Source organism: Macaca fascicularis, chromosome 6, assembly GCF_037993035.2.
Source record: "Macaca fascicularis isolate 582-1 chromosome 6, T2T-MFA8v1.1".
NCBI lineage: Eukaryota > Metazoa > Chordata > Mammalia > Primates > Cercopithecidae > Macaca > Macaca fascicularis.
The window spans coordinates 28,583,537-28,611,330 of NC_088380.1; the positions used below are offsets into that span (position 1 = coordinate 28,583,537).

Consider the following 27,794-nt stretch of genomic DNA (forward strand, 5'->3'; position numbering starts at 1 on the left):
TGAATCAAATTTGGGAGATTGTGTGTTTCCAAAAATGTATCCATATTATCTAGATTTTCTAGTTTGTGGGCATATAGGTGTTCATAATATTCTCTGAGGATCTTTTTTTTTTTTTTTTTTTTTTTGTATTTATAAGGTATCAGTTGTAATGTCACCATTGTTATTTCTGATAGTGCTTATTTAGATCTTCTTTTTTTGTCTTTGTTCATCTAGCTAGCAGTCTTTTGGTCTTGTTTAAGCTTCCAAGGAATCAACATTTGCTTTCATTGATCCTTGGTATGGATATTTGAGTCTTGTTTTCATTCAGTTTTACTTTCATTTTAGTTATTTCATTTCTTCTGCTAGCTTTTGGGATACTTTGTTCTTGTTTTCCCAGTCCTTTTAGGTGTGATGTTAGGTCATTAATTTGAGATATTTCTAACCTTTTGAGGTAGCTGCTTAGCACTATAAACTTTCCTTTTAACACTGATTTTGGTGCATCTCAGAGATTGGGGTATGTTGTGTGTCTATTTTCATTTATTTCAATTTTTTTTTTTTTTTTTTGAAACGGAGTCTCACTCTGTCCCCCAGGCTAGAGTGCAGTGGCGCGCTCTCAGCTCACTGCAAGCTCTGCCTCCCGGGTTCATGCCATTCTCCTGCCTCAGCCTCCTGAATAGCTGGGACTACAGGTGCCCGCCACCGCGCCCGGCTAATTTTTTTTTGTATTTTTAGTAGAGACGAGGTTTCACCATGGTCTCCATCTCCTGACCTTGTGATCGGCCCGCCTCGGCCTCCCAAAGTGCTGGGATTACAGGCGTGAGCCACCGCGCCAGGCCTATTGCAATTTATTTTTACTTCTGTCTTAATTTTACTGTTTACCCAACAGTCATTCAGGAGCAAGTTGTTTAATTTCCATGTAATTGTGTCATTTTGAGAGACATCCTTGGTATTATTTTTATTTTTTATTCCACTGTTGTCCAAGAGTATAGTTGGTGTGGTTTTAATTTAATTTGATTTAATTAATTAATTTATTTACTTATTATTGTATTTTAAGTTCTGGGATACATGTGAGGAATGTGCAGGTTTGTTACATAGGTATACACATGCCATGGTGGTTTGCTGCACCAATCAACCTGTCATCTACGTTAGGTATTTCTCCTAATGCTATCCTCCTGTAGCCCCCCACCCCACAACAGGTCCCGGTGTGTGATGCTCCCCCCCCTGAGTCCATGTGTTCTCATTGTTCAACTCCCACTTATGAGTGAGAACACGTGGTATTTGGTTTTCTGTTCCTGTGTTAGTTTGGTCAGTATGATGGTTCCAGCTTCATCTATGTCCCTGCAAAGAACATGTACTAATCATTTTTTATGGCTGCATAGTATTCCATGGTGTATATGTGCCACATTTTCTTTATCCAGATGGGCATTTGGGTTGGTTCCAAATTGCTTGCTATTATGAAGAGTGCTGCAATAAACATATGTGTGCATGTGAGTTTATAGTAGAACAATTTATAACCTTTGGGTATGTATCCAGTAATGGGATTTCTAGGTCAAATTGTATTTCTAGTTCTAGATCCTTGAGGAATTGCCACACTATCTTCCACAATGGTTGAACTAATTTACACTCCCACAAACAGTGTAAAAGTGTTGCTATTTCCCCACATCCACTCCAACATCTGTTGTTTCCTGACTTTTTAATGATCACCATTCTAACTGGCATGAGGTGGTATCACATTGTGGTTTTGATTTGCATTTCTCTAATGAACATTGATGAGGAGCTTTTTTTCATATGTTTGTTGGCTGCATAAATGTGTTCTTTTGAGAAGTGTCTGTTCATATCCTTTGCCCACTTTTTGATGAGGTTGTTTGTTTTCTTTCTTGTAAATTTGTTTAAGTTCTTTATAGATTCTGGATATTAGCCCTTTGTCAGATGGACAGATTGCAAACATTTCCTCCCATTCTGTAAGTTGTCTGTTCACTCTGATAATAGTTTATTTTGTTGTGTAAAAGATCTTTAGTTTAATTAGATCCAATTTGTCAATTTTGACTTTTGTTGCAAATGCTTTTGGTGTTTTAGTCATGAATTATTTGCCCACGATTATGTCCTGAATGGTTCTGTCTAGGTTTTCTTCTAGGATTTTTATGATTTTAGGTCTGACTTTTAAGTCTTTAATCCATTTTGAGTTAATTTTCACACAAGGTGTAAGGAAGGGGTTCAGTTTCAGTTTTCTGCACATAGCTAGTCAGTTTTCCCAACACCATTTATTAAATAGGGAATCCTTTCCCCATTGCTTCTATTTCTTATGTTTGTCAAAGATCAGATGATTGTAGATGTGTGGAGTTTTTTTGTGAGGTCTCATTTCTGTTCCATGAGTCTATATATCTGTTTGGTACCAATACCATGTTGTTTTGGTTACTGTAGCCTTGTAGTATAGTTTGAAGTCAGGTAGCATGATGGCTCCAGCTTTGTTCTTTTTGTTTAGGATTGTCTAGGCTATACAGGCTCTTTTTTGGTTCCATATAAAATTTAAACTAGTTTTTTTTTAATTCTGTGAAGAAAGTCAATGGTAGCTTGATGGAGATAGCATTGAATCTATAAATTACTTTGAGCAGTTTGGCCATTTTCACAATATTGTTTCTTCCTTCCTATCCTTGACCATGGAATGTTTTTCCATTTGTTTATGTCTTCTCTTATTTCCTTGGGCAGTGGCTTGTAGTTCTCCTTGAATAGGTCCTTTACATCTCTTGTAATTTGTATTCCTAGGTATTTTATTATCTTTGCAGCAATTATGAATGGGAGTTCACTCATGATTTGGCTCTCTGTTTGTCTATTTTTGGTGTATAGAAATGCTTGTGATTTTTGCACATTGATTTTGTATCCCGAGAATTTGTTGAAGTTGCTTATCAGGTTAAGGAGATTTGGGGCTGAGATGATGGGATTTTCTAAATATACAATCATGTCATCTGCAAACAGACACAATTTGACTTCCTCTCTTACTATCTGAATATCCTTTATTTCTTTCTCTTGCCTTATTGCCCTGGCTAGAACTTCCAATACTATGTTGAATGAATAGGAGAAGTGAGAGAGGGTATCCTTGTCTTGTGCCAGTTTTCAAAGGGAATGCTTCCAGCTTTTGCCCATTCAGTATGATATTGGCTGTGGGTTTGTCATAAATAACTCTTACTATTTTGAGATATGTTCCATCCATACCTAGCTAGATTATTGAAAGTTTTTAGCATGAAGTGGTGTTGAATTTTATTGAAGGCCTTTTCTGCATCTATTGAGATAATCATGTGGTTTTCGTCATTGATTCTGTTTATGTGATGGATTACTCTATTGATTTGCATATATTGAACCACCCTTGCATCCCAGGGATGAAGCCAACTTGATCATGATGGATAAGCTTTTTGATGTGCTGCTGGATCCTTTACAGACAAGCAAATGTTGAGAGATATTGTCACAACCACGACCTGCCTTACAAGAGCTCCTGAAGGAAGCACTAAATATGGAAAGGAAAAACCGGTACCAGTCACTGCAAAATACATAACAAATTGTAAAGACCATAGACACTATGAAGAAACTGCATCAACTAACAGACAAAATAACCAGCTAGCACCATAATGACAGGATCAAATTGACATAGAACAATATTAACCTTCAATGTAAATGGGCTAAATGCCCCAATTAAAAGACACAGATTGGCAAATTGGATAAAGAGTCAAGACCCCTCAGTGTGCTGTATTCAGGAGACCCCTGTCACATGCAAAGACACACATAGGCTCAAAATAAAGGGATGAAGGGCTACTTACCAAGCAAATGGAAAGCAAAAAAATTGCAGGGGTTGCAATCCTTGTCTCTGATAAAACAGACTTTAAACCAGCAAAGATCAAAAAAGACAAAGAAGGGCATTACATAACGGTAAAGGGATCAATGCAACAAGAAGAGTTAACTATCCTAAATATATATGCAGCCAATACAGGAGAACCTAGATTCATAAAGCAAGTTCTTAGAGACCTACAAAGAGATTTGGACTCCCACAAAATAATAGTGGGAGACCTTATCACCCCACTGTTAATATTAGACAGATTGAGACAAAAAATTTACAAGGATATTCAAGACTTGAACTCAGCTCTGCATCAAGTGAACCTAATAGATATCTACATAACTCTCCACCCCAAATCAACAGAATATACATTCTTCTCAGCACCACATCATGCTTATTTTAAAATTGACCACATAATTTGAAGTAAAACACTCCTCAGCAAATGCAAAAGAATGGAAATCATAACAAGCAGTTTCTCAGACCACAGTGCAATCAAATTAGAACTCAGGATTAAGAAAATCACTCAAGACTGCACAACTACATGGAAACTGAACAATCTGCTCCCAAATGACTACTGGGTAAATAAGAAAATTGAGGCAGAAATAAATCAGTTACATGAAACCAATGAGAAAAAAGACACAATGTATCAGAATCTCTGGGACACAGCTAAAACAGTGTTTAGAGGGAAATTTATAGTACTAAATGTCCACAGGAGAAAGCAGGAAAGATCTAAAATCGACACCCTAATATCACAATTAAAAGAACTGGAGAAGCAAGAGCAAACAAATTCAAAAGCTAGCAGAAGACAAGAAATAACTAAGATCAGAGCAGAACTGAACCAGATAGAGACATGAAAAACCCTTCAAAAAAAAATCAATGAATCCAGGAGCAAAAATAGACTGCTAGCCAGACTAATAAAGAAGAAAAGAGAGAAGGATCAAATAGACACAATAATAAATGAAAAGGGGAGATCACCACTGATCCCACAGAAATAGTAATTACCATCAAAGAATACTATAAACATCTCTATGCAAACAAACTAGAAAATTAGAAGAAGTGGATAAATCCCTGGACACATACACCCTCCTAAGACTAAGCCAGGAAGAAGTTGAATCCCTGAATAGACCAATAATAAGTTCTGAAATTGAGGCAGCAATTAATACCCTACCAACCAAAAAAAAACCCAGGACCAGATGGACTCACAGCTGAATTCTACCAGAGGTGCAAACAGGAGCTGGTACTATCCCCTCAGAAACTATTCCAAACAACAGAAAAAAGGGACTGCTCCCTAACTCATTTCATGAGGCCAGCATCATCCTGATACCAAAATCTGGCAAAGATATGACAAAAAAATAAAATTTCAGGTCAATATTCCTGATGAACACCAATGTGAAAACCCTCAATAAAATACTGGCAAACTGTGACTTTAATTTTTTTTATATTTATTGAGATCTTTTATGGCCAAGCATGTGGAATATGTTCCCTATGCAGATAAGAAGAATGTACATTCTATGGTTAATGGGTGGATTGTTCCTTAGACATCATTCCTTGCCCACATGTCAAATTTAAGAGCATAGTTTCTTTGTTAGTTTTCTTACTTTTTAAAAAGAATGGAAACAAATTTCCTTAAGACTTTAAGTACACACCTACATAAACATTAAAATCACTAACGGTGTTTTACAATAAACTTGCACTACCATTTAAACTGGATAATTTAAACTCAAATAAATGTTTATGTACAAAGACAGACTTGCCAGTTTTTATTTCTTTTAGAAATTTACTTGTATACATTTTAAAATCTAATTTTTAGCCTTAGGAGGATAACATTACCTGTTTCACCATCTGTTAGGGACTATACTGTAAGTATAACTCTGATTATTGTTGGAAAGAACAGCATGCAATCGTACCTGTGAATTTGTAATGTGTAATAAACATTAAAGTATACTGATTCTTTGATTTTCTTTTCTCAGAAGTTATCACATAAAATGCTAGTTTTGCTGTGGGACACAAATTTCCACACCTAAATTCATTTTATTTTTATTTCTTTTTAGAAATGACCCCCAAAATAAAAAATATATATATATACTAACAAATGAAGTGCCATTACATACCAATACAAAGCTAAGTGAACTATACTTATAAGACTTCTGTTGTGAATTTGGCATGGGTACATAGTCAAATATAAAATTTAGCCTTTTGAGGAATAATAATTTTGTAGTTACTGTTCAATATCCATGGAAGCATAAGGAAAGCATGCTATTTAAACAAGGAGAAAGAGGTTTATATATTTACCCACCAAATAATCTGTAAATAATGATTAGAGAGCCTGTGGACTGACATTTTTCATGTAAAAGAATATCAAGTTTTTCCATATTATTAAGCAAATTCACTGGTGAAAGATGCTCATTTTCTGGTGAAAGACCCTTTTCATAAGCACATCTTTCTAAATCAGTGTTTCTTGTTCAGATATATAAACCGGTAACCTGGCTCTTAGATTGCTTTCACTAAAAGTCCACATTTGTTCCAAGTGTTAATATAGTCTAGCCACCAGAGTGAACTTTTGTCTAATTTCTTTCCAGAAGTTTTATTCTGAACTTTCCAAAAATCTTAGGAACCATCAAATTCATTGACATTTGATTTGCCCTTATCATAATAGTCTTTGAGTTTAAAAAGGGATCATCAACAAATCAAAAAACCAGTGACTGATTTCACTACACCTTTGCTTTTTGTGTTGGTGCTTATGCTAGGGTTCTGATTTTGTACTTTCTAAACTAAAACGATCATAACATGATGCTATTTTTTTCTATTCATATTTTGTTGACAGTTATAGTTAAACATCTGCTTCTTGGTTGGCAAAGTGCCATTAGTTGCTAAGTTTCTCTCCTCTAAAATGACACTATTTTCTTTGCTTGATTCTTTTGTACAGCAATAGTCTTTTGGTTACTCATTCTGTCCATCAATATATAGAACTAATTTTAGGTGCCAAGTAAAAGTAACTTATACCTTGGAGAAAACTGAAAGATTTTTATGAGGTTTGAGGTACTGGGTGGCTATGTGGTAATATTAGTATATAACTAGTTATTTTTGACATGTTTATTGATATTGTATTTTATTCTTAATATCCAAATCAGTCATGTGAAACAATATGTAAGCTGTGAATTTTTATCAAAGCCCAGCACCAGAGTGCAATAAGCCTTCAAAGAGGGAGCTGAAACAAACATACCAACTTCATTCACCTTCCTCCCTTCCTTGTCCTGTTGGTATTCCACTTTGGCCATCAGTCACCAGGGAAGAAAAAAAAGGGAGTCTTTTGATTTAGTCAAGATATGTCAGCCTTGGGAACAAAAGTGAAGGTAGATTAATGGAAGTTACCTAATCCTGTTTTGCACCATAACATCTACCATTGTTCTCTCTTCAGTTAAAAAACTGTGTAAAAGGGGACATAAAAAGGCCTGTGGGCTACTAAATTATTCTGATATCATGGTAATATAGTCATATATCCACATGCAAATTAAAATGTTACCTACCACTATACTCTTAATATAGCAGACAGATATAGGTCAGTGCAATTAATATCATAGCCGCTTCTACTGTCCTCAGTTCTGCAATTGCTTATTAGCTTAAATTGGCAATTATTGTTGCTTCCTTCAACTGATACTATTTTCATATTCCCTTTATATTCTACTAGCATTTTACCTAACATGACTTTTTAGCTTGTAGAGTGACTCATACCTTTATCTCTGCAGGAGTTTAGTCCCTGATGATTTGGTCTTTATTGCCACAGTTATCCATTGGTCAGGATTATTGAGCAAGAAAAGTAGGCACCCCAATTAAGTCTCAAGGTTTCAAATGATATTCTCTGTTTCTGTAATGTCCAGCAGCAATCTACTTTACCACTGGTAATTAGAATTCCCTGGTCAGTGTCACTCATCATCTCTGCTCATTCAACCAGCAATAGGAGGCCAAATATACACAGTCCAGTCTCAATTTGAGATTTAATGAAGCTGTTACTATGTTTCCTATTGGAAGCATTTCTTTGGCCACTGGTGACTCTCAATCAAGTGAGCCCCAAATCATGGCACAAAAAGAAATGTCTCCAAGGGGCTATTTTGCTCATGGTGATCAAAATATTGCTAGTTGCATTCATTGTTGTCATCCTGTGACAAAATCGGTACCATAAGCTGGCTTCTGGTTTAAAGTAATTACTGAAGTCATTTTCTGAGATAACTGGCCAAGTTTTCAGGGTGTTATTTCCCAGTTGATGTGGTAATTGACTCTTCAGTCAGGCATTTCACTGCTCTATCAAACCAGCTGACCCTAGGATTAATTATTTCTTTAGGCATGAATTCATGACTATAGTGCAGAATTGGTTGTCTAGAAAGAAGAGATAATTTGTGGAATAAAGCTGGTAAAGGTGAAATATTATGCAGGTCTATGAATGTTGGTGCTGGCCACAGCAGTATAGCCAAATAATGCACATCTATTCCCTCAATATGTCTACTCCAATGTTGAGAAAGCATTGACTGTCCATGATGAAAGGTGTTTAGTGTAATTATTCTGCTACTGAGAGCTGTCTGATTGCCATTTACCCCACCACATCCACAGAATGGTGCCACATCTGGAGTTATGTGTCAACCTCAGCAGCAGCAGGCATTCAGCTGTGATGACAATAGGATCAGAGTGGGTGAGTGAATGTTCATATTGCTGAGCCCAGCTTTGATCTTGATCATTGCCATCATGAGTACTTGGCACAGAGACCCTTTGAACAGAGGAAAGGGGCTAACTGGCATTTACAAGATGGGTCTTCACATCCTCCTTGTTATTTAGATCTCCTTCCACAGAGATATAAATATTCATGTGGACATCAAAGAAAAAAAAGTATCTTCATACTTTGTCCCCAACTTTTCAATTTTGTTACTCCAGATCTGTAAACTACAAGCCAAACTATGGGTCTTTACACAGGAATGACTGAATATAAATAACACATCATGCCGCGTAATCAGGAAATCAGGCCATGTGGATTTGTCTTTTCTTTCTATAACCATAGATAATATTCCATGGGGGCATACAATATTTTTTTAAGGTGAGGTGAAAAAGCAGCAGTGTTATGGACTGAATTGTGTCCTCTACAACTCATAGGTTGAAACTCTAATCCCCAAAGCCTCAGAAGGTGACTGTATTTAAATTCAGCCTTTAAAGAGGAAATTAAGTTAAAATGGAGTCATTAGAGTAGAATCCAGTCTGACTGGTGCCTTTATAAGAAAAGGAACTTAGGAAACACAAAGAGATACCAGGGACGCACAGGCACGGGCCCAGGACCATGTGAGGACACAGGGAGAATGTGGCTATCTACAAGCCAAGGAAAGAAACATCAGAAAATTTGTGGATATGTTGATCTCAGACTTCCCGGTCTTCAGTTCTATAGCAAAATAAATGTACCTGATACAAGGCACCCAGTCTGCAGTGTTTTCTTAGGCAGCACTAGAAAGCTAATCTGAGTAGAAAAAGGTATCAGGGAAATCTGAAGCAGTGTATGTCATCTGAACCTATGCGTACTGGTCATCCATTTAATATGTTCATTTTAAAATTGAATCTTTCAGTTCACATTGTATTTTATGGATCAAGGAAACAATTAACCTCCAGCTCAAGATAGATTGCTCAGGTCAAATATTATCTTGGTGCAGCTATAGTTATGGTTAGGTTATTAAGCTCAATTAAAATGCAGGTTCAAGCCAAACTCTTTTTCAAATATAGTAGCTGGCCCCTGTCTTTCACAGTAAATCTCATTTTGTTATTTGGATTCTGTTTTTAAGTGTGTGGGTTTTTTCCATGTTGTGCATACCTGTAGTTTATTTATATTGCTATAAAACACATCTTTATGTTAGTAAATTATCATTTCTTTAATAATAAATAGACATACAGGTGGTTTGCAATTTTAGGGTACTGGTAATCATGTTATTAAGTACATACTTCTACATATTTTCTGTTTCACTTGTGCATGCATTCACATTGGATACTGAAATGGTTTGGCTCTGTGTCTGCCCCAAAATCTCATCTTGTTGCTCCCATAATTCCCAGGTGCTGTGGGAAGGACCTGGTGGGAGATAATCAAATCATGGGGGTGGTGTTTCCCAGGCTGTTCTCATGATAGTGAATGGTACTTATGAGATCTGATGGTTTTAAAAACAGGAGTGTCTCTGCTTTCCTTTTGCCTGCTGCCATACACATAAGATGTGACTTGCTCCTTTTGCCTTCCACCATGATTGTGAGGCCTCCCAAGCTATGTGGAACTGCAAGTCCAATAAACCTGTTTCTTTTGTAAGTTTCCCAGTCTCAGGTATGTCTTTATCATCAGCGTGAAAACAGAATAATTCAGTGAATTGGTACCAGTAGAGTGTGACATTTCTGAAAAGATACCCAAAAATCTGGAAGCAACTTTGGAACTGGATAATAGGCAAAGTTTGGAGCAGTTTAGAGGGCTCAGAAGAAAACAGGAAAATGTGGGATAGTTTGAAACATCCTAGAGACTTGTTGAATGGCTTTGACAAAAATGCTGATATTAACATAAACAATAAGGTCCAGGCTGTGGTGGTCTTAAAAGGAGATGAGGAACTTGTTGGGAACTGGTGTAAATGTGACTCTTGCTATGTTTTAGCAAAGACACTGGCAGCATTTTGCCCCTGACCTAGAGATTTGTGGAACTTTGAACTTGAGAGAGATGATTTAGAGTACCTGGTGGAATAAAAATTCTAAGCAGCAAAGCATTCAAGAGGTGACTTGGGTGCTGTTAAGGGCATTCTGTTTTAAAAGGGAAACAGCATAAAAGTTGAGAAAATTTGCAGCCTGCTTATGCAGTAGAAATGAAAAATCCCTTTTATGAGGAGAAATTCAAGCCAGCTGCAGGAATTTGCATAAGTATCAAGTAGCCTAATGTTAATCCCCAAGATCATGGGGAAAATGCCTCCAGGCTATGTCAGAGACCTTCACGGCAGCCCCTCCAATCACAGGCCTGGAGTCCTGTGAAAAAGTGGTTTTGTGGGCCAGGCCTAGGGTCCCTGTGCTGTGTGTAGCCAAGGGACTTGGAGCCCTGCATCCTGGCTGCTCCAGTGGTGTCTGAAAGGGGCCAACATAGAGCTCATGCTATGGCTTTAATACAGAAGTTATTAAGAAATTATTTTCAGACAGCCAGAAAAGGTAAAAGAGTTTTCAGTGGAATTTCCCTCTAATAAAAAGCAGTCTCAAACCATTTCTTCTCTAACAGAAAGCAGTGGGAAGAGTAAGGCATAGATATGCAAACTAGAAGCTTATATATGTAAATGTCGGCATCTGTACCCGGAAACCAGGTACATTCAATACGGTAGTTCTTGCTCTCTTTACCTTGTCACCACATGTACAGGTATCATGGCAGCTGCCTGGTAAAACCATGTGTGCAGGCATCATGGTGACCACCAGGAAGAGGTCACATTTGCATAATAAAGGCTAGGGTGGGAGGACCAGTCATTTCATGGGCTATGTAAATGGCATACCTGGTCAAACCAATCCCCGGGACCCTATGTAAATCAACCGCCACCTCAAGCCACTGTACAAAATTGATTGCCTCCCACTGCAAACTGGAAATCCTCTCTTGGGCAACCTGCTTTCTCAACATGAGGAGGCATTTTCTGTCTCTCTTCTTCTTTGTCTATTAAATTTACTACTCTTAAACTCACTCCTTGTGTGTGTCCATATCCTGAATTCTTTCTCAACCAACACAAAGAACCAGGGTATATATACCCCAGACAACAGAGCCATTTCACTTGGGTGCTTATCAGGGATTGGGATCAGAACAGAAGATAGAAACATCAGACTGTTGCGTATGGAGCAAACCTCAAATCTGACCTTTAAACTCAAGACTCTCTTCAAATCTGTTTACCTTTCATGGAGTTCCTAGCCATCATGCGAGGCTGGGAGAAGTCCTGGGGCAACTGGGGACTTCTGGGCAGGGCTCACCCTGGCATTATTCAAAGGCTTCTGGACTGAACCCAGCCTCTGACAGCCCATTGGGGGCTGGTAATTGGTCTCCAGCTATCCTGTTGCAAAATGTTTCTTTATTTTGTATCTGCAGTTGCTATGTCTCTGTGTGTACAATGTGTAGGAAATTTTACAGTTCAGGGAAACAGTTCTGTTAGGAAAGATCAGGAAATGCTATAATGAGTGAGTGTCGCGCTCTCAATCATTTCCCTGGTGAGCTCATGGCATTTCTAACCCAACAGCGCCACCTAGTGGACATAGAAATCCTCTTCATGTGGTGCATTGCGGGTCCTTGACCGTAGCACTGCAGCTTCCCAATTCCCCTCTTTTTGCCCTGCTAGAAAAGCCCCATCTATGAACAGGAAAGCTCTGCCTTCAACAATTAGGAGTAAAATGTCCTCTGCAGTCAAATTTTAGTGCCAAAACTGTCCCAAAAGCAGGAAAAATCACCACTGGGTCTCTACGTTCATTTAAGGTACCTATTCTGTCTCCAATTAGAACAGTACTTAATTAGGTAGGGTGTTTGTTATAAGTTCAGAAGTTAACCGGAACCATTTTTTAAGGGTAAATGTTTTACCTGGGCCATAATAGCAGACAGTTTAGCACGTTGCCTCCATTAAAGAAGCCTTGCCTAAAGAGGACAGTTTTTTTGGAGATCCATTTTTTGGGGAGCCAGGCAGATCACACAGGCAAATATACCAAGGCTGGGCGGGTAAAACGTGGTTAATCTTATCACTTAGTTCAGAGGGCTCCATGACTTAGAGGACCATGCCTACAACCATGGGAGGTACATTTAACATGGTGGCAGGACCCAGGAACCAAAGAGAAAGAGGGGACGCTCCCACTCTCTTCCCCTCCATCCTGGGTCGTGGTGAAAGAAGGGGAGACTAAAAGGATGCTTTTATTCTTACTTCTTTTTCTGATGGGTAACAGACAATTTTCAGCTTGTACCCCTCTGGAGTGCACTCTGAAACACTGGAAGTTTTTTAACCTTAGGACTTTGAAGATAAAAGCAGCCAATTTTTTTTTTTTTTTTTTTTTTTTCCTTAAGGGCATGGTATTTTTACTAAATCTTTGCAAGCGTTGTAAAATCAACCCAGCTTTTTAAACAAGCATTATCAGACAGGGCTATAGAGAATGATTCCCCCAGAATTAGAAAAGCAATTTCCAGGGGAAATATTTAAGAATTCCTCTTATTTGGGGCCACCTAAAGTTCCCTTCTCATTACAGGACTTTAGGCAAATAAAGGAAGACTTAGGTCAATTTTCTGGCAACCCCAATAGGCATATAGAAGCTTTCCAGAATTTAACTCAGGTGTTTCACCTCACATGGAAGGACATTATGCTGCTGCTAAACCAAACCCTAACAGTATCTGAAAAGCAGGCAACTCTGCAGGCAGCAGATACTTTCAGAGATGAGCAATATCACCTATAATACATCAAAAGGGAATAAAGGAGAAATAGCAAAAACACCATTCCCAATACGAGGGGAAGTACTTCCTCTTGACAAACCTGACTGGGATCCCAATAGCTCTGCAGATGAATAGAAAAGGAAGCACTTTTTAATATACATTCTAAAGGACCTATGAATAACTAAAGTCAGACCTTGTAATTTCTCTAAACTGTCTATAATAGACAAAAAGCCAGAAAAGAATCCTGCAGCCTTTAGGGAAAGATTGAGAGTGGCACTAATAGAGCACTACTCCTTATCCCCTGATAAGGGACAGGTCATTCTAAAGGATCCATTTATTACACAGGTAGCTCCTGATATTAGAAGGAAACTACAGAAGCAAGTTGTAGGACCATATAGTACCTTACAGAACCTCCTGAAAGTGGACACTTCGGTCTTTTATAATGGGGACCAGGAGGAGGCACAAAAGAAAGAGAGAAAGCTCAGGAGAAGGACAAAGTCTCTAGTAGCTGCTTTAAAGGCTTGCAAAGTCCAGGATCCCTGAAGCATATCCACTGGTCACTATCAGTGTGCCAAGCCAGGGCATTTTAGAAAGAGTGACGAAACAGCAAGAGGAAGCCACCTTGACCCTGTCCAGCCTGTGGTGGAGACCACTGGAGATTAAACTGCACCCAGATGTGGAGGTTACCAGGGTCAGAACCCAAGCTATATAAAGAAGGTTATAAAGAAAGATATTTTATATAGGAAAGGATAAGAAAGGATCTTGTATGTTAAATTCTTGTCCTAAAAAGAAATGACTGGTTGTTTAAAGGGCGGATGTTTTGGACAAGTCAGAAAGTTTAAGTATGTTGCAAGAGGGCTGAGGAAGTCATAAAATAACAATTAAAGGAAAGAAATTCCCAAGACTAACACTAAAGTTATTTTAGCCACTAAATAATATTTTTCTCAATCATATCACAAGTTATGAAAATGGCCTAAACCTAAAATTATTCACTGCTGCCAAAGCAAAGTGGAAAGGAGTATGTTACTTTTATATTAAAAATTCTGGTAATGTACAGCGCCGTCTAGTGGAGACAAACCGGTATTATAATCCGTTGGTGTAACTAATAGATATCAAACTCTACTGTCGTAGCTGGAGTCTATAGGACCTCCACTAACCGTGGTAATCTTAATACCCATATTCTAATTATATATTTTAAACGTTTTTATAAAATTTATCTCTTTTCACTTAGAAGCAATCAAACTCCAAATGGTGCTGCAAACAGAGCCACACATAAACATGCCATTTTTCCAAGAACCCTTAGATCAACCTCAGGAGAAGCCCCAACTGCTGTCCCCCCAACAAGATGCCCCTTTTCAGCAGGAAGTAGCTAGAAAGAATTGTTGTCCAACACCCTCTGACAGCAATTAGTGTTATGTCTCCTGAGGGGGGAAATAATACAGGAGTTATTAAGAAATTATTTGTAGGCAGCTAGAAAGGGTAAAAGAGTTCTTGGTGGAATTTTCCTTTAATAACAAGAAGCCCTAAATCATTTCATCTCTAACAGAAAGCAGCCTGAAGAGTCAGGCATAGATATGCAAACTAGAAGCTTTTATATGTAAATGTTGGCAGCTGTACCTGGAAACCAGGTAAATTCAATATGCTGCATCCTGCTCTCTTTACCTTGTCACCACCTGTGTGCTAGTATCATGCAAGTAAAACCACGTGTGTAATCATTATGGAAACCAACAGCTAGAGGCCACATTTGCATAATAAAAGACTAGGGTGGAGGGCCAGTCTTTTTGTGGGCTATATAAATGGCACACCTGGTCAAACAAATCCTCTGGACCCTACGTATATCATAAGGTCTCCTCAAGCTTCCATACAAAATCAATGACATCCCACCACAAACTAGAAACCATCTCTTGAGCGACCCACTTCCTCAGCATGAGGAAGCTTTTCTTTCTCTCTCTTTTTCTTTATCTATTAAACTTTCCACTCCTAAAAACACTCTTTGTGTGTATCCATGTCCTGAATTTTTTCTCGACCAAGACAAAGAACCAGGTTATATACTCCAGACAACGGAGCCATTTCAGCTTCAGAGGGTGGAAGCCTCAAGCCTTGGGAGCTTCCATGTGGCACTGAGCTTGTGAGTGCACAGAAGTCAAGAATTGAGGTTTAGAAACCTCTGCCTAGATTTCAGAAGATGTGTGAAAATGCCTGGATGCCCAGGCAGAAGTTTGCTGTTGGGGTGGGGTCCTCGTGGACCCCACTGCTAGGGCAGTGGAGAAGGGAAATATGAGGTGAGTCCCCCACACAGAGTCCCTGCTGGGGCACTGCCTAGTGGAGCTGGGAGAAGAGGGCCACTGTCCTACAGACCCCAGTATGGTATATCCACTGACAGCTTGCACCTTGCACCTGGAAAAGCTGCAGACACTCAATGCCAGCCCATGGAGGCAGCAGGGAAGGAGGGTGTACCCTGAAAAGCCACAGATGCAGAGCTGTCCAAGACTATGGGTACCTACCTTTTGTATCAGCATGACCTGGATGTGAACCATGAAGTCACAGGAGATCATTTTGGAGCTTTACAATTTGACTGCCCAACTGAATTTTGGACTTGCATGGGACCTGTAGCCCTGTTGTTTTCTCCAATTTCTACCATTTGAAATGGCTGTATTTACCCAATGCCTGTACCCCCATTGTATCTAGGAAGTAACAAACTTGCTCTTTATTTTACAGGCTCATAGGTGGAAGGGATTTGTCTTGGATCAGATTTTGGTCTGTGGACTTTTGAGTTAATACTGAAGTGAGTTAAGATTTTGGGGGACTGTTGAGAAGGCATGCTTGATTTTGAAATGTGAAGATATGAGATTTGGGAGGAGCCAGGGATGGAATGATATGGTATGGTTCTGTGTCCTCAACCAAGTTTCATCTTGTAGCTCCCATAATTCCCACATATTGTGAGAGGGACCTGGTGGGAGATGACTGAATCACGGAGGTGGATCTTTGTCATGCTGTTCTCATGATAGTGAATGGGTCTCACAAGATATGATGGTTTTAAAAATGGAGTTTTTCTGCACAAGCTCTTCTTTTGCCTGCTGCCATCCATGTAAGATGTGACTTGCTCCTCCTTGCCTTCTGCCATGATTGTGAGAGCACCTCAGCCATGTGGTACTGTAAGTCCAATAAACCTCTTTATTTTGTACATTTTCCAATCTCAGATATGTCTTTATCAGCAATGGGAAAATAAAATAACACAGATACATATTCTACATGTGGAATTGCTGGGTCACAGAGAGCAAGTACTTTCACTGTCATAAATATGGCCAAACAATTTCTCCAAAATATATACAATAATATAAAATCCTGCTAGCAGGCTGAGGGTTATTAAAGGTTTTTGTTATTCTACCTTCTTTCCAGTACTTCAATTTTCAATCAATTAATTTTAGACATTCTGTGGCTTACTGATTTCTCCTTGTAGCTTTAATTTGCATTTACTTAATAAACGAAATTAAACACCTTTTCATATGATCACTTGGCCATTAGATAGTCTCTTTTGTGACATGCCTATTAACTTATTTTGCCAATCTTATTATTTGTGCTAACTTTTTAATGTTTATTAGTTATGTGGGTCACAAACATCTTCTTCCCTCTGCAATTTCTCTATTTTGTCTCATGATTTAAATATATCTGCATAAGCACAATGTTGAGAAATATTGATGTAAATAACAGAAAAGCCATGTTTGTTTAAAGTGATTTGTCACTGATTTAGAGCTCACAGTGGTGAAGGGAAATAGGAGAGAAGGCTCAAGTGTCACCCCAATATTTACAATTATTTAAAACGCAAATATATCCAAATATATCCTGAAGAGAAAGAAAGAAGAAATAAAGAGAGACAAAGGGAGAGGGAGGCAGAAAGAAAGAAAGAAAGAAAGAAAGAAAGAAAGAAAGAAAGAAAGAAAGAAAGAAAGAAAGAAAGAAAGAGAGAGAGAGAGAGAGAGAGAGAGAGAGAGAGAGAGAGAAAGAAAGAAAGAAAGAAAGAAAGAAAGAAAGAGAAAGAAAGAAAGAAAGAAAGAAAGAAAGAAAGAAAGAAAGAAAGAAAGAAAGAAAGAAAGAAAGAAAGAAAGAAAGAAAGAAAGGAAGGAAGGAAGGAAGGAAGGAAGGGAGAGAGAAAGAGAGAAAGAGGGAAGGAGAGGGAGGGAGGAAGGAAGGAAAAAGGGAGATAATGAGAGAGAGCAGGAGAGAGAGGAGGAAAGAAACAGAAAAATGGAAAGGAAGACAGAGGAAAATGGAAAGGGGAAAGAGGAAAAAGGGAAAAGAATGGAGAGGAGTAGAGAGAAAAGGAAAGGACACGGATATATTTCCTTCATAACTCAGTAAATGGTTCTAAAGTTATCCCAGTTACTCAAGCCCAAATCCTAAGAGGTCAGCAGTGTTTCTTCTCTTTTCTTTATCTTTCACATGTAGGCATGTACAATTGTTCTGCTTTCATATACAATCCATAAGTAATATCTCTACTTTCAAAACATCGGAAAAAAAGGCCAATGTGGCTGAGTATAGTAAGAACAAAATGGTGTTATAAAGATTAACAGACATTGGTTTTGTCTGGTTTTGTTGACTCTCATGTTTCATGGCACAAATTTAGAATGTATTCTAATAGAAAAAATAAGTTGTTCTTATAGACAGGAAACTTAGCTAAAATGTTACCTTCTTTGAATAGCTTCCTTAAAACTACAATGCAACATACCCATCTGTCCAAATCAACCCAGCTGTCACTTTCTCTCATATCACTGTGTTTTTGTCTTCATGGCACTCATAACTACATGAGTAGTTTGACTCTGTGTATATTTTTCTGTTACCTATGAAACTCCATGAGAACAGAGATTTGTATTTCTTTTACACCTGCATTTCTAATACAAAGAAAGTCACCGACATAAAGTGAGAACTCAACATATTTGTAGAATTTGTATTTGTATAGTCTGATACAACTATATGTCTAGAATTTGGGGAAAGGAAGAAGTAGATCCATTATGGTGTTTATTTCTCTTAGTTTGCATCAATCACAAAAATTAAAAATTGAGAATTTTTAATTACTTTTTATCTCTACCAAACTATACATGTGTTTTAGCACCATGACTAGCAGGAAGAGAGAGGTGCACAGAATAAATTTCCATAATTCTAGCTATCATGAGATTAATGGAAACCATATAGGGTAATATCCAAGGTTGAAAACATAAGGTGCAATCTTATTTAACGTAAAAATGTTTTCACAGAAACTTATTGAGTAGCTGATTGTGTAAGGTTTTTAATCAAATAAAAAAAGTCACATTACTAATGGCTGGACATAAAGCAGATGGTCATGATCATAGCTACCATATTATCTCAGCAATCTGTAAACCACTGCTTTTATGAGAGTGAACTATTACTTTAATTTTGGTCAACATCTGTGATTTTTGCATCGAGAATAACCTGGCAATAAAAAGAACAATGGTGCATACCAGGGGTGCTGGATTGCTTTTTAAAATTTTTCTCACATGGCATATTTAAAATAAAGCAAGATGATTGCACTTTTATTAATGCGACAGACTGACAATGGGATTGGGATGTTCATGGCTTTCATCTTTGGTTATATTGTTTCCAAGTACCCAATTATCTTTTACTGTATATGGAATTGAAAGGTACTACTTGTATTTAGAAGGAGGGAAATGAGACACATTAACAGTGAATATAGCATTCATTTTGTGAATGTGAATACTTTCTCTTCCAGTCTTTGCATGTTTATAAAGTTATATGTTCTAAAAATAGGCATTCAAACGTTAGAGTAATAAGGTTGCAATTTCATGGAGAAAGAGACAGATGCAACTCCCAGAGAATTGGAATTGACCTCACAAAGTTATCTAATAATTAATCACAGTTGTTCTTTCTCATTTCCTAGAATGGGCTAGACCTGCTTATTAAATAATATTTCTCAGACATCTAGGTCACTGCTTCTCTTCAGCTTTCTCTGCTAACACCTGTTACCCATTTGTAAAGTTACTTCTTAATCTGAGTTTCTTTAAATTTCCATACAAACTTTTATTACAGCAGGCATATCAACTTATACCATAGTATTAAATATTTTAGCTGCTCATTTTTTCTGTTATACTGTAAGGTCTTTGATGGTAGGAATTAAGTTTATTCATGTTCAAGATAGTAGGTTTTAGTCTATTATAACAGGGATTTTGGAGCCATATGGTCTCAGATGCCCTTGAGTTGAGCTTTCAAGATAGGAGCAATATGCCATTGAGCAAACGATCTTCTTTATTTCACCGTTTCTCATTTGTAAAAGGAAACAGTAAGAGACTGGAATTTTGGGGATGTAATTAGGGTTAAATTAGTTAATATTCTATCTCTTCTTAGTTTTATACCAAGTTCTCCCTACAGTGTCTGGTATTTAGTTAGAATTAATTGGCTATTTGTATCTTTATAACTGAAATCCCATGGCAAATTTCAACCTTATGAAATTCCACTGCTTGGCATACATAGATGCTCAGTAATTATTTGTTCATTTAATAAAGGCATCAACAAATGAATAGTAAAAAAAAAAAAATAGTATACCCTCTCTCTCAAGGAAAATTAGATTAAGCAAAATTAATTCACAGTTTAATTTTCTAAATTAAGAAAGGGACTAATATCAGTAAATCTTCTACATGGTTCAAAAAATTCTACATGTAACATTTCATTTTGTCAGTAAAGGGACTGCTTAAGTAACTCAATTATATTTGGTGGGCAGCAGCCAAAATAATTTAAATTAAGGTTGTCTAAATGAAATCCATAATGCACTTTATATGTTGTGGAGTGTTCATTACTGGAATCTTCATCTTATACTGGTAGAAAACATTATGCAGTAATGAAGAGTCACTTTAACTGGTGGAAGGAATCATACAGATGCTAGAAAAATCTAAAATTTTTATTCTAAGAAGCAGTAATTAATCCAACATTCTTTTCCTTCTTGGTAGCTCCAGTGCCCAGGTGCTCCTCTTGCAAAATTTAGGTCTGCACAGTACAGAAGATAAGTGAGGACCAGATAGATAATGGACAGAATTAAGGCCAAGTCAAAGTGAAAATGACATAACTGGAAAGAGCTAATGAGGATGAAGATAACCAAAGTATCTAAAATCTTTGATAAACAGGCACAAAATCATCCATTTATTTAGCAAATACTTACTGAGCTCCATTTATGTAGTAAGCACTCTTTAAGGTGTGGGCAAACAGTACAATATACATATATATGAGAGGCCAAGTGCACAAATAAGAGATGAGAATTCCTAGGGATACTTCACAGAAAATTAACATTTAAGCAGAGATATAAAGGAGATAAGATACAGCAAGGGGAAAGGATAACGTCTGAGCATTAGAATAAGTTATTTGGGGATTAGTTGAGAAAGCGCAAAAACCATGAAGTGGCAGGGTGCCAGGGTGAAGGATAAAGAGCGAGGAGTCTCTGTTGGAGTAGAGAGAATGAATGAGAAGTATTAGAAAATGAGACTAGAGAGTGTAAAGCAAATCCTATAGGGGTTTTTTTTTTTTCCTTTTTTTTCCCAAGACACTGCTAAGATGCTGACTTTTATTCTGAGTGAATTAATAATATGTTAAGCAGTTCTGAGCAGCAAAATAACTCACACTTTTGCATAATATTCTCACCTTCTCTGTTGAGAATGGACTGTAAGGGAGTGGGAGAGAGTGACATCAGAGGCAATAATCAGTCTTAGAGGATTAGTGGGATTAGTGTGTGTATCAGAATGACACCAATGAGGATTGGGAGGAACCTGCCACACTGTAGAAGGCACCAATGGGACACTCATTGAGAAACTCCTTAGCAAATGCAAGAAGGGACCCAGAAGACTCACCAGTATATTTATGTCTTTACTTATAAATAAGATAGGCATCAAATTTTATTTTCTATTTATTATTTTTAGATTGATTATAAATATTAACATTTTACTATCAGATAAAAAAGAAAATGAAGCTCTGTTCTTTCCTGACTTTTTCTGTATGGCAATATAAGCTGCGCTTGTAAACATGGATGCTGCTGAAAGACAGTCCTTGGCATTTACTGCATTGAGTCAGTGTTGATTATTGGTTCAACCTCTCCATATCCTTTTTTGTTAAATAGGAAAATATCGTAGTTTATGGGAGTTTGTGATGATTCGATGAGATAATATTTGGAAAGTAGCATGTATGTATTAACTACTTGATAAATACAAACTAGCACTGTTATTTAAAATATTCAATTATTCAGTAATTATTGAATTATTTCAAGTAATCCTGATGAGAGTTGATGGAGTATGGCCTAAGTATTAGCAATGGAAGTGACAGTGGTAAAAATTTTGTATGTTTTGTTTTATAAATATATACATATATATATATACACACACACACACACACATAGACCATATGTATGAATTCTTTGATTTTACTTTTGTTGTTTATATTTGTTGTTTTTATACCATATGTTTCTTTATATGTGGTTACTATCGTTTTCTTTTTTTGTGCATTTTCTCTCTTGGTATTTGAATGATTTGTATGCAATAATGCAACAGCATCCATTAATTCTTTAATTTAGAGTGTTCTTAAAATTATAACTTTCTAAATCTACTCCTCTCTCCATGTTTGTTTTGGTACATTCTGTGAAAAGGTCAATATGCTTTTTAAAAACTGTTTATAAGTATAATAGTTTTTCTTTTCTTTCATAAAGGATTCTTGCCTTCTGTTTTGTAACCATATATTTCATGATTAACTAATACTTTGGTTTTTTTTTTAGTGTGTAATCAACTTTATAGATCACAGTTTATCTAGATTTTGAGTTAGTATTTTGATTTGAGTCTCTATTGTCTGAGGTTTTAAATTTTTTCTAAAGCCTTTTACATAGATATTAATTGATCCTTGAATATATATTATTCTAGTACATTTACAAGTGAATGTCTATTTGAATAAGTATAGTATTCTTGAGTAAAACTATTTTACTTTTCTTATTTTTTCTTCTCATTTTTTGCATTTCATTCAGTCTCTAGTACATACAATTGGTATTTGTTTTCATACCATTTTTCTCTTGAATATCTCAATTGATAAATAATAAATTATATTATTTGTAGCTATCACGTGTGTTATGTGAGATATTTAATTACTTTGAATTATAAACTAATTTATCTAAACAGTTTAAAATATACATGTGACTATAGTTTAAATGTGTCCCCTCCAAAATTCAAGTGTTGCCAATGTGCTAGCATTAAGAGGTGGGACATTTAAGAATTGATTATGCCAGGAGAGTTTCTTGTTAATGAAACCAAAAGCTATGTAAAAGACGCTGCACGCAGAGTTTGACTAGCTTGCTCTTCAGCTCTTTTGCCTGTGGGGACACAGTGTTCTGCTCTTTCAAAGGATACAACCTGACCAGACAATTGAAACTGTGGGGGTCTTAATCGTGAACTTCTCAGCCTTCAGAACTGTGAGAAATAAATATCTGTTCTTTATAAATTACCCAGTCTCAGATATTTCGTTATAGCAGCACAAAATGGACTAAGATACATGTCATCTTAGAGGAGAAATAAAGGAGAAAATAGTTGAGCAGATGCAGTGGGGTCATATGTGTATATATTTGAATCATAAGGAGAGAAAAGAAGTTTAATTAAGCCGAAGTTACTTCCAATTGTAGAGGAAAGTATAACAAATATTAGAAGGGGCACAAATTCCTACGTATCCACTACACAATGCTTTACTGAAATAGGATAAGTTCATAGCATGGGCTGTTCCATGAAATACCTGCCAGGTTGCTTTTGTGAAAGCTGAAGTTGTTTAATGAATCTATTTACTGAGTTTATGTTTCCTATATACATCTTTGTATATAGTTTCTACTGAGGAAGCAAGAGATTTACAAAATGTGTTAAGTAGAAGTGTAATGCCCTTTTGTGAGATTATCACAATAAAATCTAACTTCTCTTGAGAGAAGCTGGCCTCAAAGTACATAAATACAAATTAAATAAAAGGAAAGATATAAATAAAACTTTTATGTAAATCTTTACAAACTTCCCCAGCAGAAGGCAGGATGCTACTAAGAGTGCCACGTGCAGAATGTTCGTATGCAACACACACACACACACACACACACACACACACACAGAAAATCTGTGGTCTCAGCAGAGCAAAGTACTTCGCATTGGCTCTAGATAAAAGTATTCCTCACAGATGGGGATGATAACTTCAATGAAGCACCTTCACTGTTGGAAACTCTGACCTTCTAGTCACTGGACAAATTGTTTACAAATACATAATTTAAAAAAAATCCTCATAAACCAACAAAATCATTAGTGCTATAATGCCTTTTAATTTATAGATAATTTTGGGATCTATCTAGAGAAAAATAGATGAAATGAAGCTATAATATTAATCAAGGATAAACAATATATTTTTAGCATGCTCATCATTCTTTATAGTTTTAAATGCACTGTTATCTATTTCTCATTCTTCAATAGGTAAAATTATCCATCATTCATTGTATTGTGACAATCTTTCACTTAATTTGCCTTTTAACCTTAAATTTTGTCATAGGATTTTTCACTCTCTAAAGATAGACTTTTCCTTTTTGCTGAGATTATGAGTCCTTTAGAAATATAAACGTATACAATAGCTTATATTTTCAAAAATGTACCTGCTTTGTGATATATGCAAATATTTGTTTTCTCATACTGAATAAGATAAAAGTTTAAAATACTGTGAGTTAAAAAAACAGATCAATCTTAGCTAATATTCTAGGGGGAAAATATAATAACTGACATTTTAATTGAGTTCCTGAAAAAAGAATAGAATTGGAAAGTAGAAGATGTAGTTAGGGTATCTAAAGAGCAAGTTGCTGCAAAAGCAAGGTAAAAAGTGCTGCATGTCACACATTTGACTAGGTTTTACAAAGTGAAATTAGGAAAATTGTGACACATATGTTCAAGAAAGGAAAATACATGGAGTCCATGAAATCTAGAAGAATGATAACAAGAGATAGTTCTCTTAAGGGGGTGGCAGTGAGAATGAAAAGAGAAAATGAATGTTGCAAACATGAGAGTGAGATGATGAAGAGAGTGTGTGTATATACTGGGGAGTCAGAGGAGATAGTTATAGACTCACAGTCATTGTGAAAAAAGATAAGGCAGCCAGAAAAGGAGGACTGTTTGAGAAAAAAATAAGAAATTAAACATTTTTAACCATTAAATATATTTATTTTAAAAAATCTAATATTTTGCTTATTTTTTTACCAAAAACAAAGCCTCATACATGTGGTTGAGAGAAAAGTTTGCCTGGGGAGACTAGACATCTATTGATCAATCAATTGATCAGTCTATTTATTTTGCTATCTTGTTTGTGTATAAGTATACGTGAAACGGGGATAATGCAGGGTAGAGAGAATAATGAGGTCTGTAAGGGGTAAGGTTTTATGTAATTCACAAGGGAGATCCACCTTGATAAAGTTAAATTTGAGCAGAGATCTAAAGGGAGTGAAGTAGCAATACACGATCATTGGGAGGAAAAATACACTAAACGGAATAAGCAAACATTAAGGGCCTGGTGTGGGAATAAATATACTTGATGAATTCCATTAGCTGCAATGAAGCCATAGTGGCTGGGCCAAAATGAATGAAAGCAAGAGTGCTTTAAGAAATGAGGTTGGAGACTGGGCGCAGTGGCTCACGCCTGTAATCCTACCACTCTGGGAGGCCGAGGCGGGCGGATTGCCTGAGCTCAGGAGTTTGAGACCAGCCTGGGCAACATAGGAAACCCATCTCTACTAAAATACAGAAGAAATTAGCCGAGCGTGGGGGCGTGCGCCTGTAATCCCAGCTACTCCGGAAACTGAGGCAGGAGAATTGCTTAAACCCGGGAAGCGGAGGTTGCAGCGAGCTGACATTGCGCCACTGCACTCCAACCTGGGCGACAGAGCAAGACTCCTTCTCCACAGGAAAAAAAAAAAAAAAAAAAAAAAAAAAAAAGTTAGAGAGGAAATCTGTAAGCTGGTCTTCCAAAGCGTTGACAAATCTATGGGCATTACTCTACGTAAGATTGAAAGCCACGGCAAGGACTTAGCAGAACAGTAACATATTACTAATTTTTAGCAGGATTACTCTGCCTTAGTTTAGAGAATTGACTCTCAAGAAGTGAAGACTGGCAGCCAGGAGAAAGGCCAGGAGATATTGCAATTGCCTAGGTGAAACATCACCAGCATTTTGGACCTGCATAATTGTCTGTACAAGATAGTGAAAGAAACCAGAATCAGTACATAAATTCAGGGTGGAGGAGGGAAGACTTTCTGAGAGGAGCTATACAATTTGGAAGAATGATGTCGCAATTTCCTGATGTGAAAAAGATGGAAAGGAATAGGGTTGTACTGGAAAATCAACAGTTTTGTTTAAAACGTATTAAATGTGGGCTGGGCGCGGTGGCTCAAGCCTGTAATCCCAGCACTTTGGGAGGCCGAGAAGGGTGGATCACGAGGTCAGGAGATCGAGACCATCCTGGCTAACACGGTGAAACCCGTCTCTACTAAAAAAAAAATACAAAAAACTAGCCGGGCGAGGTGGCGGGCGCCTGTAGTCCCAGCTACTCGGGAGGCTGAGGCAGGAGAATGGCGTGAACCCGGGAGGCGGAGCTTGCAGTGAGCTGAGATCGGGCCACTGCACTCCAGCCCGGGCGACAGAGCGAGACTCCGTCTCAAGAAAACAACAACAACAACAACAACAACAACAACAACAACAAACATATCAAATGTGAGATGACTATTAAACATATAAATGAAAGTCAAAAGCACACTTGTATATGAGTCTGAAATTCAGGAGAAATTTTAGGGATAACACAAATTACTGATTGTGCTAAGAATAAGATGTATTAAAGCTGTGAAACTTAACTGGTTCATAATTATGTTTAGTTTTGAATGCCTATTTTAATTTCACCATAACTCATCTGTCCTGTTTTCTTGTTCCTTTCTGACACCAGTAGCTCTTCCTATTTATTAAGTAATTTCTATTGTATCACAAAACTTTCCCCAACTCATAATATATAAACAAATATATAATCATATATACTAGAAAATTGTTCTCCCTTGTTTTAAGGGGATTTCATTATGTAAATTTTACTCACTTTATAACAAGCTTTTTCAACCCATGGGCCTCCAGCTATATGTGGCCCAGGACAGTTTGAATATGGCCCAACACAAATTCATAAGCTTTCTTAAAACATTGTGGGATTTTTTTGTGTGTGATTTTTTTTTTTTTTTCAACCTCATCAGCTATCATTAGTGTTAGTGTACTTTACATGTGGCCCAGGACAATTCTTCTTTTTATGATGTGGTCCAGGGAACCCAAATGGATAACACAATTGACAACTTCCTATTTGCTCCAACTATACAATGTTTTCATAATATTCCATGGTATGCATTAACCATTATTTATGAATGTGTTCAATTACTTATCATATTGATTGATATAAAATATATTTCCATTAGCTTTTATATTTTTCAGACTTTTATAAGAAGGCTATAATGTTTCATATTTCTTCTATAGATCTGTGAGTTTACACTTCTTCATTTCTACCCCATCTCCACCAGTGCAGTTTTCATTATTTTTAAATTTTTTATTATTACTTTTATGATTGCATATTCCATTGTTACTCTAATTATGCATTTTTTATCTAAAGACATTTTCTCTTTTTTGAATTGCTCCAAAAGCAAGAAAATTTTCTCATATGTAATGCATTCCTTATGTATTGGTCGACTTATTGCCTTACCTGAATTTCCCAGTGTCTTTTTATCTACTTTTGTATTTCTCAGTGTATTGTTCTCAGGCCCTGTCTTGCTAAAATGTTCACTTCCTCAGTGGTGGTCCTTTATTAGTTGGAACCTGTGAATGTTCAAAGTGCAAAGTTTATTGCAGGTATATCCTTTTGCAAATGACTAATGTTAACTGCCTTTTGCATTTGTTTTGCTTGTTTTGTGAACCCCATGAGTTGCTTGGGCTTATCTTTGGAGTTATCATTCTACCCTGAGCATTGTCCTATAACATAAAAGCTATTTTTTTGTGTGTGGGTGAAGATGGCAGGGGAGAGTGAGGAGGGAGCTATAATAGTATTACTTTTCTCATCTTTATAGATATTATATATTACTTCCTACATAATATTTTCCTGGAGACATTAGGTAAATTACTCTTTGAACACATACATACTTTAAACAGAGGTAACACAGATGAACGGTTATGCAATTAAACTCTGCATCAGAAAGACACATAGTTTGGTTCTAGGCTGTGTGCATTCTGAAGAAACATATAGTGAGCTTTCTAACATATGATAAGAGCCCATTCCATAACAACAGTAGTAGTAATAATAATAACATCAACTGTAATAACTACAAATTAACTATAGGAAAGCAGATGATAAAGCAAAGTGATAACAGCTGATCAAAAAAGATAATCATAAGAACATTGACAGAAAGAAAGGATAACATCATACATCCATTTGTGATATGATATTAAATCCTATGGCCAAATTCAAGATTTTCTGGACAAAGAAAGAAACTTATAT

The 27,794-nt window shown here is 36.8% G+C and overlaps 1 long non-coding RNA gene across 3 annotated transcripts in view; it reads left to right on the plus strand.

Annotated features, from left to right (window-relative positions):
* The window catches only part of LOC123573936 (uncharacterized), a 71,337-nt gene that overhangs the window by 21,109 nt on the left and 22,434 nt on the right, over positions 1-27,794 (plus strand). The window contains exon 3 of one of the 3 annotated variants that reach the window (XR_010587320.1): positions 3,352-5,017. The exons of the other annotated variants lie outside the window; for them this stretch is intronic. This is a non-coding gene — a long non-coding RNA (uncharacterized lncRNA). Of the gene's footprint in view, positions 1-3,351; positions 5,018-27,794 lie in introns of those variants that run through there. 3 annotated transcript variants of the gene reach the window in all.